The following is a 20,218-nucleotide window of genomic DNA, read 5'->3' as shown; positions in this document are numbered from 1 at the left end:
ATATTTTATCTATTCAATGAATCTAACAAATAAATTTTTTCTTATAAATAGAACTAACGGGGAGGATTACCTAATGACTCTATGATATATCTACAGGTGGTTGGACACGGCTACAATTGTCACAGAAGTTGATGCAAAAGATTTAAATGCACCACCAAACCTTTGGAATCTAGTTACTGTCCATAGAGTTGAGGAACTAAAATCCATCGTTAGAATGCTTCCTATTTGGGCTTCAGGAATCAACCGTAAACTATATTAGTAGTCTACTTGAAATTTATAGTCGTCACTGAGTCATAGCTTCTTTCTCTCACTCATTCTCACTTCCTATGTAGTACTAGTACCAACACTTTAGATTAAAGGTGTGTCCAAGTTAATTGTTTAGTTCATATATGATATAGGTGGATTACCTACTCGCTGGGAAGAGACGCTTGAAGGTATTTGCAAAATGAGGTGTTATGCAGATGCACCAGTAGACACTATGGGATGCGAGAAAGCTGGTTCTACACTACCACCTAAGGTGCTGCTCTATATTATACTGCTGTCAATTTGATAAGAGTGGAAAATCTAAACATTTATTTGTTGATTTCTGTCTTGATACTTTTAAAAAAAGTGACACAAATTAACTAAGTGAGAAAGTATCATAATAAAATGAATAGTTTATATATTTCTTGATATATGGATGATTGAATTAAAAAATAAGTTTATTGCAAGTTGATTGCTAATTTAACTTGCATCATTATGTCATTTTACTTTTGATGCATGTGATTCATACTCAATGTATATCTTGTTTCAACGTATGAATGGTTCAAAAGTTATTTTAATTATATTTTAAACATTTATTTTTAAGCCTGAATATTGGACAAAATGTAAACTTTTACTTGTAGGTTATATAATTTGAAATATTAATAGTTTTCTAGCTATTTTTCATTGAGTAAATAAATGTAAGAGGAACCATATTATCATTTTTCATGTTTCTTTGATGTTATTGCGACATTATTTAGATTAAAAGTATTTAGTGATGGTATTTTTATTCTTATTTTAATGGTAAGCTTGTTCAAATAGAATAGGGAAATTGTAAACTATTAACAGTTAAGAGTACTTTCATTAGCAGGGAGGAAGATGATGAGTCTCAGGATATTATACTATACTGTGACATGGTGACTGATGAGTTACAACAATCATGAAAATCTCGGGATGGTTTCTGACAGTAGTTTCAGTGCCTCTTCACACACCGACACAGAGGTTTGTTAACTTGGATTTAATTTTTTTTATTAATTTAATTAATGGTATTGGATGTTAATTAATTGATTAACGAGATTAGTTTAATTACGGTGCATAGGTTAATTACTGAACAATATATCAGAAATATTAAGTTACAACAACCGAGTCCCGTATCAGTTCTTGACTCTTAGTTTTACAAAGACGACTCGTCGTGTTCACCATCTCCAATAATGAAAAGATGCATTGAATATAAAGGTCAATATTTTTGTTTTATTCTTACATGCACAAGTCGTAATCATTGCTTCCTCGACGTTAAGGTCATTGCTTTATTTACTAGTGAGAGAGTTAATATTATGTTTTAGGACCAGATTTGCTCATCCTGTTTTATCTTTTGTCATTTAGTGAGAGCCCTTGTTTCAGTTGTTCACATGTAAACTTGAGTTCGACGTTGACGAAATCATTCTCATGGGTAACACTCCTGTCAATGGCCTCCTGCAGCATTGGGAAGATTATACGATGCGGAAGGTAAAGAACAAAATTAAATACTTTCTAAATCAATTTTTGCTATTTCTTATTTACAATCATTGACTCATAAATTTGTTAGATAGTATGAAATTGTTTTCCGAGCTTTCTCATAATCGAATTTGTAGTATCATCAAGGTGGGTGAAACCGAACCGATGATGGATTTGATTTGTTGCATATGCTGCTAATCTTTTATCAACAGAACCTCCAAACACTATATTGCTCCTTGTTGTTTGGTGTTTTTCTCTGTTCCTTGGTTGATTGTTGAGTATCCTTCTTTGAGGGATAACTCTAGTTTTCATAACTCGAGGGTAGTTAAGGATTGGCTGTTGATTGCATTTTCGTGGTCTATGATTAAGGGTTAGAATTGCATAGAGTAAATCAACTTTTTAGAAAGTTCTTAGCTGAATGTGATAGTCTCAAAGTTGGAAGCATGTGCACACAATGTTTTGTAGATTGTCATTGGAAATACAATCTTCTGTGCATTATTTTCAGTTATTGGTTATAGTGTGTTATTTTCATTATGTATCGCTACAAATTTGTAACTTCTAATAATTTTATATTGGGGCTTGTCTGCAGCTTCCACAAGACATTCAGTGGCACTTCATTGGCCATTTGCAAAGCAATAAAGTCAAAACACTCTTGAGTATGCTTTTTTTACTTATTTTTTCAATTATTCATGATTTTGTTTCAAAATGTGTTTCTTTTTTCATTAGATTAATGTACAATGAATGCTTTTTTTGTTGTTTCACTAGTTTATGCAGTAATAGATAAATTGTTAATGACCTGCATGCTCTGAAAAGTCCAACACCACGTGGTACACCCCTCCCTGTAATACTGCTAGGGGAGCAAATATTAATATGGATAATATATTTTTTTATTTTAAAAATATATTACCTGCGGAATTACCTGCGCATTTTTCCTATGGAATTACCTGCGCATTTTTCCTGCGGAATTACCTGCGCATTTTTCCTGCGGATTTAGCTGCGGAATTACCTGCGGAACTTCCTGCCGAAAATATTACCCACAAAGGTTTTAGCTGGGGACATAAAACCGCAGGAAAATCCGCAGGTAACGTATTTCCTGCGGAAATTTAGCTAAATTCCGCAGGTAAATCCGCAGGAAATTTGAGTATTTCTAGTAGTGTAAGTTTTATATGTATTTATTGTATTGATAATTTTCATTTATTAATTTTATATTTTTGATAAAAGTTATAACTGTGTTTCTTACTAGATACTATCTCCATTTTTTATTATAAATTTTTTTGAATTTTTCCACGTATATTAAATAAAATAATGATTGTTATATGGAAATAAAAAATAGTGAAGGTTTTTACACCATCATATTATATGGCTTATTCCCTAAACTTTGAAAGAAAAAAATTAAAGCACTATTTGTACCTTTAAACGGAAAGATCAAAATATTTTCAAACATCAGCCCAACACATACAGAATAAAATATGGCTTTTTTTAAAAAACTTATTTAATAATAAAAATATTTTACAGATGCACTCGAACTGACTACCTGTTAAGTACTAAAACTCATAATAATCACTAAGCTACATGTTATGTATTACTCCCTCCGTTCCTTTTTAAGTGTCGTTTTAGAAGAATTTTTTTGTTCCTATTTAAGTGTCGTTTTATAATTTAATGTCATAATTTGTCAATTATACCCTTATTTTCTCAATAACTCCACCTCACATTTTTCAATTAGTTATTGGAAAAAGAGAGTATATGATTGAATTTATTTGGAAAGAGAAAAATAAATAAGGGTATAATAGAAAAAGTAACTCTATCAATCCACTATCTTGGTTGAAGAGCTTTTTGCTAGAATGTCACTTAAAAAGGAACGGAGGGAGTACTTATTTTCAGAAACAGAATTAAATATTATTTATTTTACTAAATTTCTATAAAGCCCAAAATAAAATTTGGGCCTGAAATTATTTGAGGCCCTGACTTTTGGCTCTCTCTGCACATGCACATGGCCGACCTTGATTGTTTTTTATCCCTTTACATCAATGAAGATCAAAGGTGTTGACGAAAATGTTAGAAATTGTTTCTATGTTAAATAGATCAACGTCAAATTTGTGAACATCACTTTCTTCATAGTATTTATAGCATTCTCAAATTGTATTAGAGTCAACGTGCATGAATATTTAGGATAATTCAGCCTATTTCGAGTTTGTATTAAGACCGATGAAAACTCGAACGTAGGAAAGATAAAATTTGGAATTTTTTTGTGAAGAATATGTATTTTTGTTATATGATTTTTCTTAATTCATAATTATGAGTTTATAGGCCAAGTAGTGTTGTCTCACAAGGTTGTGACCCTTGAGGAAACACACCCTTTCAGCAACGGTTTTTACTTAGTGTTACAATTTTTCTCCTACTGCAACACTTTTCGAGTGTTGCCTATTTTGATTGCTTAATGCAACACTTCACGAAGTGTTGTATTTTTCCAAATTCAAAAAAAAAATTAACTACCTACTGCAACACTTCACATAATGTTGGCTATTTCTGAATTAAAAAAAAAACACATCCTACTTAAACACTTCACGAGCATTGCCTATTTCTGAATTCTAAAAAGAAACTTCACTTACATATTTTCTTGTCATTTTGGAACATACTCATTATTTGTTATTAATTACAAAGGCAAAATACCCCTTTTGGTCTTTTAACTGTACTCTTGAGTTCAGTTTGATCCCTTAATTTTTTTCTTGTCACATTGGTTCTTTAACTTTTATATAGAGGCATATGAGTCATTTCCGTGTGTTTTCCTCAAACATCCGTGTATGTTAGTATATATGGCAGCTGAGTTGCCAGAGGTACTTCATCTTCCTTACTTATCATTATGCCTCATCGTCTTTTACATCTCAAAATTAAATTAGGGAAATTTCAAATTAGGGCATCGTGTTTTGCATCTTCCTTCTTCTAGGACAATTTAGCTTAATATATTTATAGGATATTGGAATTGGCATGATTGTTGGAGTTGAAGACAAGAAAAGAAAAAAAGACAGTGGCTAACGCATGTAGCACAACACATATACAAGTGGCATGAAAGTAACTCATATAAATTAGGCATAACACACGGCTTTCAGTTATCATATTTATTATATTTTCTTAGTTGCCACGAAGGGTAGATACTAGAGAAAAATTAGAGCAAATTAGGTTTTTCATATCGGAACAAGAAGCTCTGAATTTCACCTCTTCCCGTCCTTCAAGGAGATGGTTATGCTACTTGTTCATTAGGTCTTTTTCTCCGTATTTCATCTCTGATTTGATTTCGTTTGTGTTCTTCCTATTTGTTTTTCCTGATTTCTTTAGATTTACATTCGGTTGACTGATTCTGTTATCGCTTGAATTTTTTATGTTAATGGAATTTGAATTGGTTGAATTTGGTTTTGATATTTCAAGGACTTGTTTTGAGATTTTTGGGATTTTTCTTTGCATTTTGGATTTATTGTTAGTTAGGATTTGTATATTTCATAATTTTATTTTTAATTCAGAGGCTACAAACCATTTCAAAGTATGTATTATGGAATTATTATTAATCTAGCCTCCATGCTTTGACCATCTTCAGATATTTTAAGGGTTGTTTAGATTTGAATTTAAAGCACTGTGAATTATATTTAGTGTTACTTGGAAGCTATTTTCAGTGTTATATCCACGTCGTTACATTACATGTCATATGGAAGTTATTTTTTTACTTTGACTAATGGCCACAAACGGAAGGACAAACCTGAAGCTAATTCAAAAGTTAAAGGACCAATGTGACACGAAAAAAATTAAGGGACCAAACTGAACCCAAGGCTACAGTTAAGGGACCAAAAATGGTATTTTCTCTAATTACAACAATCCCCACATGTTTTAATAATGGCAAGACCAATTCCAGAAAAGAAAACAAAGAATGTTAATACAATTAAGTATCTTTCGATTTGAACTTAACCTTAGTAAAGATAATACAATGTCTAATAAGAATATTAGGTAGCTAATGTTGAACCTGTTATCCATTGTGATTATACCTGAGTTACCTTACACACACACACACACACTCTCTCTCTCTCTAATGGTTCTTCACCTACATTTCTCGTCTAGCACTATTAATGACCATGTGTTTTTCCTGTTTCATGAATTTATCATGAGAGAAACTCCATTTCTCACTTTGAGACAACACGATCTTGAAATTCACATAGGTGAAGTTCATATTGTTTCTATTTCTCTCGAGATACATATTCTCAGCATTAAATGTTGAAGTTTTCTCAACATAGTGTGTTTGACTAAGTTCATAACCCCCAATGTTTCACTTTACTTTGATCCCATAAGGATTTTCAACTAGTCCAATATCTTTCATCTTAAATGTGGAAGTTAGAAACCTCTTTATTTATAAAATTTAATTCATCTTGTTGCTAATGATCAACATGTAATGAACAAAGAGATAAATAAATATCACAATATTCTCACACAATTTTCTGTACAAACACTTTTCACAAAAATTAAGAGCAAATCTATTTGAAATGATGTATGAGTTTAAAATTGAATAATGAAGCATTGCAATGAGTAACACACATTTCGACTTGAGAAGAGTTTCCTTTTTACACTGGTATTCGAATACCACCTTATGTTAGTAGAAATACCACTTTTCCCATAATTCAATTTTGCAACTTTTATACTTGGTATTTGAATACCATATTGCTTTCAGCCCTTAAAATGTATTATCTTTTAATGGCAAGGCTTTATGTATGATCATCCATGATGATGCAATAAGGATTTAGATGAAGTGAAAGATGAAATTATGAGAAATTTAAAGTCGTATGGTTTGAATTGCAATTTGCACCTTAGTTATGTTCACTTCTTTCAAATCTTCAATTGAATTTCTATGTTCAATCTTCTCGATCAACTTCATTATTCCTGCACATGACACTTTTGATCCTCTTTATTCTTTGATGACTTTTTTGTCCTCGTAAAACTAAACTAGATATACAATGTACTCTTCATAATCTCCCCCTTTTTTATGATGACAAACTCTTTGAATTTGAGTTTTTGATAATGATTGAAAAGTCTCCCCTTAAGTTCTATGTATCCCCCTTAATTGGTGAATCTTGCAATAGTAGAGTCAAACTTTTGATGCCCTTGTTTTAGTGCTTGTTTTAATGCATACAAAGATTTAACAAGCTTACACGTCTTTTGTTCATTACCAAGAAGCACATAACCGTCTAGTTTCTCCATGTAAAACTCCTCATCAAGATCTCTGTTTTAAAATTTCGTTTTGACATCCATTTGATGAACTATAAGTTCATGCAAATAAGCTAATGCAAACAATATTCTATTTATCATCGTCCTTGCTACCGATTTACTGAACACGAAAAAATTCTTATCCTTTATACAAATTAATTTTTTTGGAAAATAAACAAAAGACAAAACCTTACAATCAAACCACTAATAATGTGAGTTTGAAAAATTTTTATATTCATATTCTTGTTCGTAGCTTATATGTATAACGAAATAATATGTAAACCAACCTAACCAGCATATTATTATGTGAGAATTGGATCAAACTCTACTGAGTCAAAGAGTAGCTTCTGGTTCGACAGAGATTAGCATGCAGTCGAAGGTCGCTCACATGCTGGTGTCGAAGACCTACATACTGTAGTCAAAGTGTGTTCTAGTATGTGGGGGACAAAATGCTAGGGTTATTAGTATTTCGAATTAGGTTTGTTTGTTATGTCCAATTATTTAAGTTAGCTTGTACCCTAAGCTAGCTTGTAATGGGTATTTGTGAAAAATCCCATTAGTTTAGTATGTTAGGTTTATTATAAATAGCATACTAGTCTCTCATCATTGCATACTGCAAACCCTAATTTAGGATGAGAGGGTTATTTTTTATTCTTGTAACACTTGTAATCTTGATTCAAAGAGAAAGTAAATAATTACAGTTATAACCAATCCTTGATGTTCTTCTTGTTTTATCATATTTTGCACCCTTGTGTGTTTCTTAATCACAAAGAAACATGTTACACTTTGTTTATCGAGGTATCGTTTTCACAACAAATTGGTGCGGTGAGTTTGGAGAAGATGCCTTCAACAAAGTATGAGATACAAAAGTTCACCGGAGTGAACGATTTCGGTCTCGGGCGCTTGAAGATGAAAGTCCTACTGGTCCAACAGGGTTGTTTGGAAGCATTAAAGGAAGCGGCAGCTATGGACGATGCGTTAACGGAAAAAGAAAATACAACCATTATAGAGAAAGCCCACAACACATACTTGTTGAGTCTTGGTGATAAGGTTCTTTGAAAAGTATCAAAGGAGACGACGACATCGGCGTTATAGGTGAAACTTGAAAGTTTATACATGAGCAAATTGCTGGTAAATCGGCTCTACCTGAAGTAAGCTTTGTATTCAGTGAAGATGATCTAAGACAAAGTGTTAGCTGAGCAGTTGGATATGTTCAACAAGCTGATTCTCGATCTTGAAAATATTAATGTGAAGATCGATGATAAAGATCAAGCGTTGTTGTTGTTGTGCGCTTTGCCTAGAACACATGCTCACTTCAAAGAAACTCTCTTGTATGGAAGGAAGTCCCTGACCTTCGAAGAAGTTCAATCAGCCTTTTATTCTAAGGACTTGAACGAATGAAAGGAGCATAAACCTTTGACGGTTGGTGAAGGTTTGGATGTTAAGAGAAAATTCTTGCGAACTGATGGTAAGTTCGACAAGAAGAAAGGTAAAAGTCAACAAAAGTCTTACAGTGGCGAAGCATCTGGTATTAGATGCTATCATTGAAAGAATGAGGGTCACACAAGAGAGTTGTGCCTTAAAAGCCTGAAAGATCATTGAGGTAAGGATAATGGTAATGCAACCGTTGCTCAAGATAATTTTGAATCATCTGATATTCTTGTGGTTTCGAGTAGTGACTCTAGTAAGGAGTGGGTTATAGATTCAGATTGCACTTGGCACATGACTCCAAACAAAGACTTGTTCAAGGAATTATGTGATCAAGATGGTAGGTATGTATTACTGGGAAAGAACAAAGCTTGCAAGATTGTAGGTGTTGGATCTATGAGATTCAAGCTCTATGATGAGTCAATAAAGTTGTTGACTGAAGTCAGGTATGTACCTAATTTGAAGAGAAATTTGATTTCTCTTGGTGAATTCTACAAGAAAGGATATGTTTTCTAAGGAGACAATAATATCCTAAAAGTCATGAAGGGGTCGAAGGAAGTCTTGAGAGGCGTAAAGAAACAAGGAATTGTATACCCTTGAGGTTGAAGTTGTAAGTGGTTCCGCAAATGTTGCAACCACAAAACCTTTGTTGAAGACAGAAATTTGGCACATAAGATTGGTCCATGTCAGTGAAAGAGGTTTGGTCGAATTAGGGAAACAAAATATGCTTGGTGGAGACAAAGTCGAAAAGCTGAAGTTTTGTGAACCCTGTATACTTGGAAAATCCTGTAGAGTGAAGTTCAACAAATGAAAACTAAGAACACATGGATCCCTTAATTACATCCATGTTGATCTTTGGGGGCCTGCAAGGTGTCCATCACATTCAGGAGCAAGATATTTTCTATCCATAGTAGATGATTATTCTAGAAAATTGTTAGGAGTGAATTAATGGTAAATTCATGTGTTAATATAAGTAATTTCTTTTCTAAATTAATGCAAATTGTGATAGATCCATAGGTTTTTAGTAAGAATTGAACTGAATAAGTTTAGTTCATGTGTAAAGCAAATCAAATCACTTGTGGGTACTATTGATGCAGGTTTGGAGCTGAAAAGGAGCTTTATAAGAACAAGAAGAGGAAAGAAAGCTAGAAGTCTCAAAGGCAAAGCAAAAAGACGAAGTTTAACAAGGGCGCGCCGCGGGAGTTCTAGCCGGCGCCGCGAAAAAGTCTCTGTTTCTGACCGCGCCGCGCTCATCCGTTGCCGCGCCGCGGCCGCAACGTTTCAGGCCCAAAACTTATAAATAAAAGCCCTTCTTCCAAGAAAAAGGCAGATCTTTTGTGAGCAAAATTAGGAGAGCATTCTGAGTTTGAAGCCGAGAACAACAATCGAAGGCCAAATCTTTACCAATTGAAGACATTCCGTTGATGAAGATGAATCCCTCTATTAATTCTTGTGTGTTCTTCATGTCTATGGAGAGCTAAATTCCCCTTGTTGAGTTTAAGGTAGTAGTTAACCTATGAATATACAATACCATTGATTCTTTCCTATGAACAATTGTTTGAATTTCTTATCAATAAGAAACCTTGTTTTTATATTAAATTATCGTGGAGTCTTTGATCGAAAGAAAAGATTCTAACTTTTGCCCTAGGTTACTATATTGATTCAATCTCAATTTGCAGAGATGGAATTGTGATTGAGTTTTCATAATTATCGTTCTTTAGTACTATTATCGATATTGATATTTGGAGAGATCGAATCTCAAACCGATAAAAGTCTATCTAATTTGATTTGCAGACATGGAATCATATTTGAGGATAAATGAAGATAGTAATTCAAATGATTGTTCAATTGTGAATTAATTAACAAATTGTATAGGAATAGGTTGATGAACCCTAAAGCTCAACATATCTCCTTAATCGTTAACAAACTTTCAGCATTTGCATTTAAATTGTTGTTTAGATTTGATAGCATTATAATCATAAAACAAATTCAACTACTTGTTCTCACTCAAAATAACTAACTATAAAACGGCAGTGATATTAAACCAATCCCTGTGGATACGATATATACCGAAAATATTTACCCACAAATACTTTCAACAAATTGGCGCCGTTGCCGGGGATTGGTGTCAATATTGCACGCATTGCAATAGTTTTATTTTGAGTTTTTACTATTTTATCGACTTGGTTGTTTCACTCGTTTGTTAGTTTTTGCAGAAAATCGTGTATGCGCAGTAAAGTCCCAAGTGATCAACTTCTTTTTGATCCCGAGATCGAAAGGACCGCGAGGAGGTTAAACAGCAAAACACGAGGAAGAGCAAACATAGCAAGAGCAAGAGACAACGCAACCGCGACATCATCACAACAACTTGAAACAATTGACGAATCGCAAGAAGGACTTTTCTTTCACGAACTATTCGCTGAAGAGGAATAGGAAGTTATTATACAACCTACTGTTGGCAACATGGTTGCTACTGGTCCATGTGCAAATAGTCCACGACTCAACCCACAGTTCGCTGGAACTGCCGCCAACGGGCGACCGATAGAATTGAAGACCGTTATCATACAATTGATTTGTGCAAGTCCTTTCGCCGGATTGGACCACGAAGATTCGTACACGCATCTTACTCGGTTCTATGAGTTAGCGGGTACGACTGGTGTCGCTCAAGCTGATGAAGAGACACTATTCAAGAGGTTGTTCCCACATTATTTGTTATCTAAGGCAAAAGATTGGTACTTGGATCAACCCGAAATAGTGATGACCGACTGGAACACCTTAGAGGAAAATTTTTTAGAAAGGTTTTACTCTCAAAACCGATTCTTTGAAGAAAAAACAGCAATAGCCGTATTCTCTCAAGGCAGTAATGAATCATTGAATGAAGCATGGGAAAGGTATAAAGCTATGTTGAGAAAGTGCAAAGGACACGGTTTTGCAAAAGTCGATCAAATCCACATGTTCCGTAATGGTCTCACACCTACAAACAAGACACTCTTGGATGCCACAGCTGGTGGTTCACTTATGTCCAAGACACCTGCTGAAGCTACTCAGATAATAGAGCGAATGGCTCTGAATGATCGTCAAGGGAATCATGATCGAACTGTCAGAGATAAGAAAGCCGGAATTTTAGAATTGAATAACAGTGATGCTCTGCTGGCCCAAAATAAGTTACTACCATCGCAAGTGGAACTTTTGACACAACAAATGTCTAAACTACCACAACAACTCAAGGAGCTGAATGGTGTATCTAATTCTTATCAAGTTGCGAAGTGTGAGTTATGCAAGGGAGAGCATCAGACAGGATTTTGCCCGCCGGTGTTGGAAGAAGAAGTGAATTACATGAACAACAATCAAGGACAAAGGCAGAATCAATATCAGAACCCTCCATATCAACAAGGTTATCCACCAAGGAATAACAATCAAAGTTATCAACAAAGGCCACATAATCAAGGATATCAACAACAAGTCTTTCAACCTTACACTCAACCGTCGCCACAACAACAAGGAGGACAATCTAAGTTGGAAGAGACCATGAATCAGTTCATACAAATGTCAATGACAAATCACAAGAATCAAGGGGCAGCTATAAAGAATTTGGAAACTCAAGTGGGCCAACTGGCTAAACAGATTGCGGCTAATCAATCAAATGCAACATTCTCAGCCAACACTCAAGAGAATCCAAAAGAGCATTGCAAAGCGGTGGTGACAAGGACTGGGCAAAAAGGAAGTAATAATGAAGTTGAAAAGAATGATGTTGAAGATGATACGGAGGAAAAATCTGAAAAACATGATGGAGAAGATGAAGAATATGAAATTATTGATACTAATGCTGAAGAAGAAAATGTGAATAAAGAGGTTAAAAAGAAAGAAAAGCTAAAAAGAAAGAGTAGTAGAGAAAAGATGGCAAGCAACGTGATACCAAGTCAACATTTGCCATACCCCTATGCTCCATTAAAGAAGGACAATGCGAGGCAATATGCAAGGTTTATGGAAATTTTTAAACAACTACAAATTAATATTCCATTCTCCGAAGCAATTGCTCAAATGCCAAAATATGCGAAATTCATGAAAGATATTTTGACAAAGAAGAAAAGACCGGAAGAAGAAGAAGTTGTTATACTTGATGCACAATGTAGTGCTATAATATAACGCCTTCCTCAAAAGGCAAGAGATCGTGGAAGAGTCACATTGCCGGTTACAATTGGCAATCAAAATATTGGGAATGGATTGATCGATCTAGGATCAAGCATCAATTTAATTCCTCTATCAATAGTGAAGCGGTTGGGAAATATTGAGATGAAGTCAACAATAATGACTTTACAATTAGCAGATAAATCAACCACTCTTCCTTATGGAGTTGCACAAGACATGTTAGTAAAAGTTGACAAATTTTTGTTTCCGGTAGATTTCGTTGTGATTGACATGGAAGAAGATAAGGAGTCACCTATCATTCTTGGAAGACCATTCATGAAAACAGCCCAGATGATGATCGATATTGATGATGGTATAATGAAGTTAAGAGTTCAAGATGAAGAGGTATGCTTTAATCTCTTCGATGCCATGAAGCAACCAAAAGACAAGAATGACTGTTTTCGCATGGATGTTACTGAAGAGAGTGTAGTTGAAGTGGCAAACCAAATTCATCTATCAAGCCCATTGGAGAGATCTCTTGTTGAATCTTTTAATGTACTTACTCAAGAAGAAGAAAAAGAAATTGAGTTGTTTTTAAAAGAACTAGAGAAAGATGGCAACACGATCACGAAAGAGGACAAGGTAGAAGATTTGGAGCTAAAAAAGGGAGTTAAAGAGTCAAAGATAGAATTACAGCTACTCCCACCTCATTTGAAGTATGTCTTTCTAGATGAAGAGGGAAATAAACCAGTCGTTATCAGTTCTAAGTTGACTACAAAAGAAGAGGCAAGACTCATTCAAATTCTCCAAAAGAATAAAGCTGCAGTTGGATGGGTATTGGCGGATCTGAAAGGTATAAGTCCTGCATATTGTATGCACAAGATCATGTTTGAGGAAGAATTCAAACCGGTAGCTCAACCGCAAAGAAGACTAAATCCAACAATGAAAGAGGTAGTAAGGAAAGAGGTGATCAAACTTCTAGAAGCAGGTATGATTTAACCGATTTCTGATAGTGCATGGGTCAGTCCAGTACACATTGTACCAAAGAAGGGAGGCATGACGGTAATCCGGAATGACAAGAATGAACTTATACCAACAAGAACTGTAACCGGGTGGAGAATGTGCATCGATTATCGTAGACTCAACAAAGCTACGAGAAAAGATCATTTCCCTCTACCATTCATGGATCAAATGCATGAGAGGTTATCGGGGCAGAATTACTATTGCTTCCTAGATGGGTATTCCGGGTACAATCAGATTGTGGTAAACCCAGAAGACCATGAGAAGACAGCTTTTACATGTCCATTTGGAATTTTCGCATATAGAAGGATGCCATTTGGATTATGTAATGCTCCAGCTACTTTCCAACGTTGTATGCAAGCCATATTCTCAGACCTCATTGAAAAAAGTATTGAAGTATTCATGGATGACTTCTCAGTATTTGGTAAAACTTTTGATACATGCTTGAATAATTTGGATGTGGCACTTGGAAGATGTATCGAAACCAATTTGATTTTGAATTGGGAGAAGTGCCATTTCATGGTAACTGAAGGAATTGTACTCGGACACAAAGTATCTTCAAGAGGACTTGAAGTGGACCAAGCCAAGGTGGAGGTAATTTCAAAACTCCCACCTCCAGTAAATGTCAAAGGAGTAAGAAGCTTTTTAGGTCATGCAGGATTCTATAGAAGATTCGTAAAAGATTTTTCAAAGATTGCCAAGCCTTTGAGTAATTTACTCAACCAAGGTACATGTTTTAATTTTGATAAATCTTGTGTACAAGCTTTCAATGACCTAAAAGAACGGCTAGCCACCGCACCTGTGATCGTAGCACCCGATTGGAAAAACCATTTTGAACTTATGAGTGATGCTAGCGATTATGCCATAGGTGCGGTATTAGGCCAGCAAAAAGAAATTTTTTTTCATGTCATACACTATGCAAGTAAGGTGCTAAATGATGCTCAAGTCAATTATGCCACCACAGAAAAAGAATTGTTAGCTATAGTGTATGCCCTTGAAAAATTTAGATCTTATCTCATTGGGTCAAAGGTGGTGATTTACACAGACCATGCGGCCATTAAATATCTGCTTACTAAACCGGATTCGAAGCAAAGACTCATTCATTGGGTCCTTCTTTTGTAAGAATTTGACATAGAAATCCGGGATAAAAAAGGTTCAAAAAATGTGGTAGCAGATCATTTATCCTGTTTGGTCAATGTAAATGTCACCAACCAAGAAGCTGAAATAAATGATGAGTTTCCGGATGAACAACTTTTCCAACTCCAAATAAGACCTTGGCTCGCCGATCTTGCTAATTATAAAGCAACCGGTATGATACCGGAGGACTTTGATTGGAACAAAAAGAAAAAGTTGTTAGCCGATGCAAAATACTATGTGTGGGATGACCCATATTTGTTCAAGATAGGTAAGGATGGCATTTTAAGAAGATGTGTTACTGAAGAAGAAGCCCAACAAATCTTGTGGCACTGTCATAATTCGCCTAGTGGTGGGTATTTCAACGGATGGAGGACGGCAACAAAAGTTCTCCAATCCGGGTTTTTCTGGCCTACTATTTGCAAAGACGCCCACCATCATGCAAAGAATTGTGACAAATGTCAAAGAGTTGGTGGGATAAGTAAACGAGATGAGATGCCACTTCAAACCATTATTGAAGTAGAAGTTTTTGATTGTTGGGGCATCGATTTTATGGGGCCATTTCTTCCTTCTTTTGCTAATGAATATATTCTAGTTGCAGTGGATTATGTCTCCAAGTGGGTAGAAGCCATCGCTACACCAAAAGCGGATGCCAAAACTATGCTAAAATTTTTAAACCGAAACATATTCACACGTTTTGGCATGCCTAGAGTGATCATAAGTGATGGTGGATCTCACTTTGTTAACGAACAGGTGGCGAAAGTGCTGGACAAGTATCATATCAACCACAAGATAGCATCACCTTATCATCCCCAAACAAACGGGCAAGCAGAGATTTCAAATAGAGCAATCAAGAATATTCTCGAGAAGACTGTGTCAGAATCCCGTAAAGACTGGTCGGTAAGGATTGATGATGCCTTGTGGGCATATAGGACGGCATACAAAGCACCGACTGGTGCATCTCCTTTTCAAATGGTTTATGGTAAGGCATGTCATCTACCGGTAGAGGTGGAGCACAAAGCAGTATGAGCCTTACGTTTCTTCAATAGAGATGATAGTTTGGCGTATAAGAAGAGGAAGAATCAACTCCATGAGCTTGAGGAATTCAGGTACCTAGCATATGAGTCTAATAAAATGTATAAGGAAAATATGAAAAGGTACCATGATAAGAGAATCAATAAGAAAGAGTTCAAGGTGGGAGACCTTGTGTTACTATTCAATTCTAGGCTCAAGCTCTTCCCAGGAAAACTGAAGTCTAAGTGGTCAGGACCGTTCATAATTAAGGAAGTCAAACCATACGGTGCCATTACTATTGAGGATAGTAAGAGTAAAGAAAGTTGGACCGTTAATGGAGAACGGTTAAAGAACTACATTGGGGGAGAGTTTGATAGAGAAGTGTGCACAATCTCACTTTTGAGCACTTAATAGAAGGAGTTCGACCGTCGAGCCATGCGACATTAAACGAAGCGCTTGTTGGGAGGCAACCCAACAGAGTAAGTTCTTTTATTTTTCTTTTAGTTTTTATATGTATATCATCAAATCAGTGCAATGAGAGTAAGAAGGAGTATAAATCAAAAATTGAAGTGGGGAAGTTGGAGCAATTTGTTAATTTAGAAAACTTAAAAAATTCGCAAGTCCGTGCCGCAAGCATAAGGAGCGCGCCGCGATGCCAAACAGAAACTTTTGCGCGGCGCGGTGGTAAAGGTGCGCGCCGCGGCATTGCGAAAAATAGCTTTTATTTGGAAACTGCTCACTTCCCCCTCATTCTTTGTTTTGAAAACTCTCTCCACTCCCCAGAGCGAAAATCGCAAATTTGCAGTTCTCACTCACTAATCTCTTTCATTCTCGTTCATTCTCACTTAATATGTGTTGCACCCCAGAATTTGCCCTCTTCACCGTGCTATAAGTTATCAACGACGTTTATTTCGTCGTTCGAAAATCAAGACAAAAATAATAAAGGGTCTCTCATCTTCGTTCAAGTTTGTTTCTATCGGTTCTTTTGTGCGCGTTGAAACTTGAAATATGGTTGATTCATGGACTTCTTTTTCAAGTTGCAACTCAAGGAAATCATATGGAATCATTTAGCTTACTTCAAGGGGCTAGGGGCTAGTTGAGGTAAAGGATTCAATGTGTTCAAATTAATCAAGTGATATAGTTCAAAGTTCTCAATGTGCAAGTTGGAAGATTCATTAATTCAAATACCCAAGGTTTCATTTTGCTTGCAATGTTTGGACGATACTATCGAATTTGCAAAGATCATCGTTTGTCATAAAAATTTCATATTACATCTTCAGATTCGAAAATCTTCTTGAGTGTTACCAAAGTTATAATTGTTGCAAGTGTTCATAAGACGTCAAGTATTACAAATAAGCAAATCTTGGAATAAAGTTCTTACAAAATGCTACAAGGCACAAAAATATTTACATTCAACTTCTACTTGGATCCTAGGTGAGTCTTCTACACAAGCTCTTACAAGAAATAAACCGCCTTGCACTAAAGAACCGACACAACGAAACTGATCCAAGCTCGAAACCGTGTTGCACCAAAGTTCCACAAGCCAAGTCACAAGGGAGGTACCCTGCATCATAATGAACCGGTTCAGATGAAGATAACAGAAGGACAACAACAAAAATTCAGAAAAACTCAGAATGGAAAAGGAAGAGAAACGTAACAAACCTTGAACCGAAATATAACAGACTCTTGAAGCTTCATGCTTCTTCATCTTCATTCATCCACCACCGCAACGAAAAACTTCACAAAAAACTCTTTGCAATCTTCTTCCAAAACCTTCATCAATCTCTAACCGATTCACACATCTTTCTCTCTTCATCAACCTTCAGAAAATCTGTAACAAACTCTCTCCAATTTCTCCCTCGATCCATCACTTTCAATTTTCAAGAACTCACCAAAGTTTCTACAGAAATTCTGGATCATCTTCAATTCTAATCCACAATTCACCTTCAATCATCTTCATGTATTCAGAAAACTCACCGAAAATTCACAGAAAATTATCAAGGAAGAGATCGTTATAAATCACAAAAAAGGCTAACCTCTGAACCGTTTCGTGAATCTTCAGCAACTCTAACCTTCATCTTCAATTTCTTCCTCGATTCATCATCACCAATCATCATCTTCAACAAACTTCACCGCTTCTCTGCAGTCATCTTCACGCTTCGCCTTCAACTGTAACAATGACAGATAATCAGCACAAATAAACACATTACACTTACCACAATTTCAACGTAACACATTGCAAAGCTTCATCATCACAGCGCCGAGTCAGAGACGTAAAAATTAAGAAGAAATCAACGGAGAAGAGAACGAATCCGCACCACATACCTACGACGCAACAAGAAGAGATCGAGAGAGAACGAGGAACGAAATCATGAGACAGCGGGCGAGTCAGAGCGAACGGTGATTTGATTCTTGATACGGAGATTAGAGACGACGGGATCAATACGAAGAAAGCGTGACCGGAGATATGAGATCAGGTTGTTTTGTTCTTATTAGCGATGGCACTTTGAAAGATGATCGGAGAGAAGAGGGAGTTCCGCCGCCGCGCCGCGGCGCCGCCGTTCACCGCTTGACAAGAAGAACGTGAGCATCTCATGTAAACACAACCCGAATCCCTTTCTTATTTTGATTATTGGTATTTTAATTAGAATTGAATGAGATTAGTGGTAAATTTGTATTAAATCTGAGAGTTAATTGAGTTTGAATTGGTATTAACAATCATTAATGAGAACCTGATTCATTGAACCAAAGTCTGAATGATAAAATTGTTGATGGATCATCATGTTTTGGGCCAAAGAACGAGATTATTGCTGCCATACACCCCATTTGAGCCCAACATCACTTTTTTGCCACAAAATTCTGAACAAAAACAGTTTTGGACCAAGATGCTATGGGCCTGCGACCAAACTACCCTATGTACCACTGATTTCAATCTGAACCCCCCTTGTTCAAGTTTTTTTTAGGTGTTTAAAATTAGATTTTGTACATATTTTTCTTCTATGATTTTCTATGCAATAATAACAGGAATATTATATTTGATTAGACTTTTGCATGATAAAAAAATAATCAAAAACATGTAATATCTTTTCCTTGTTAGAATTTAGATGTTTTGTACATAGTTTTATTCAAATTTCTTTGATAAAAATGTCACAAAAAAAACAATTTAATCTTGTTAGATTTTTGTTTAGGATTTAATTAGAATTTAACTTCTATTATTTTCTATGGCGGATGCGTGTCTCCTTGTTATTACTGATTTGTTTGTTGAGATGTGCGAGGTACTTTGAGAGGGTTCGATTGTGATTTGATTACTTCGTGTTCCACTTTATTTGTGGGACACGAATTCGCTTCCGGTGCAACTTGACTTGTGTTGTGTTCCACTTTATTTGTGGGACACGAACTTATTCCCAATGCAATTCACCTGATCTCTCATTCATTGAGATGTATATTCCTGTATTGTCTGGATTGTATTTCTTGCAGGTTGCTTGTGTGGTTGTGTTTTATACGCACCACATAGCGGTTGTGATTTATTTTCACACCGCATCGCTTTGACGCTTATGCTGGACTCCTGGCTTTTGCTGGATGTTAGATTACGTGAAGTTTCTTAGTTCTTCTTGCGTTGCTAGCTCACTGCGGATTTGCTATCCGCTCGGTATCTCCTTGTCCCTTTTACCGCTTTCTCGCATCATCCTTTAACATGAGAAGTAGGACCTAGACATGCATCTGGCCAAGCCCTCGAAAGAGGCTCTGTTTTTGTTGGTGTGTTTACATTTGTGCTTTGCGGCAGGGAGTCACGGTGTAATAAGTCCTATATGGCACTCCGTTAAGTCCTCATGGAAGGCATGCGGAAAGGGTTAACAATCAACCCCCGCCAAGTCTCATCGAGTCTGTTCAGTATGCGCACGCTACGCGTGACTCGCTTCTGAACCTGCACAAGATCTTGTTATCGAGTATGTCAGGAAAAGGGTTCATGTAGCCGAACCCCCGCCTTTCCTATAGCTCGCGTCGCTCGACGTTGATGCTCGGTGTACGCACGCACCATTTTCCTTTACGATCTGTGACGGCTTGGTTGCTGAGAGGGGTCCGCCCTCTTGTCTATGGCCCGATCATTTTCACGAGGTCTAATGCTTGGTTGACTTGGGTTGAGCTGCTCCCCTTGGCTATGGCGGGACCGCTTTTCTACCACTCGGTCAGTACCGTTGGTTTTGTTTGCTTTACGAGCGGATGCTCGTTTGTGTGCTCATTGTTTGCTCTCCTTTCTTCCCCATAGGTTGTTAGCTTAGCTTAGACTTGCACCCTTTGTATGATAACATTAGGTAGCAAGCTTTCCCCCCTTAGCTTAGGTCTTCCTCATGCATTCTTTAAAACACAAACCACACTTTTTGATTTTCTTTTCTTAAGAACTTGTTATTTCCGCTCCATTCCCAAGCATAAGTCTCCAAAGGTCGAGCAGCGGAGTGTGAATGTAACTCGTTCACCTAAAAAACACAAAACAAACAGAAATTAGTTAGCCGAGCTACGG

General features: G+C 36.2%; 1 long non-coding RNA gene across 1 annotated transcript; it reads left to right on the top strand.

Annotated features, from left to right (window-relative positions):
- The first annotated feature begins 1,032 nt into the window (after positions 1-1,032).
- Positions 1,033-1,746, top strand: LOC131599064 (uncharacterized). Its single transcript, XR_009282528.1, has 3 exons — positions 1,033-1,242; positions 1,340-1,476; positions 1,624-1,746. It is a non-coding gene; the product is annotated as an uncharacterized LOC131599064 (long non-coding RNA).
- The last annotated feature ends 18,472 nt before the right edge of the window (positions 1,747-20,218 follow it).

This window comes from Vicia villosa, linkage group LG4, assembly GCF_029867415.1.
Source record: "Vicia villosa cultivar HV-30 ecotype Madison, WI linkage group LG4, Vvil1.0, whole genome shotgun sequence".
Classification (NCBI taxonomy): domain Eukaryota; kingdom Viridiplantae; phylum Streptophyta; class Magnoliopsida; order Fabales; family Fabaceae; genus Vicia; species Vicia villosa.
Note: the sequence above shows the minus strand (reverse complement) of the source record. Positions and strands in the feature narration are given on the sequence as shown.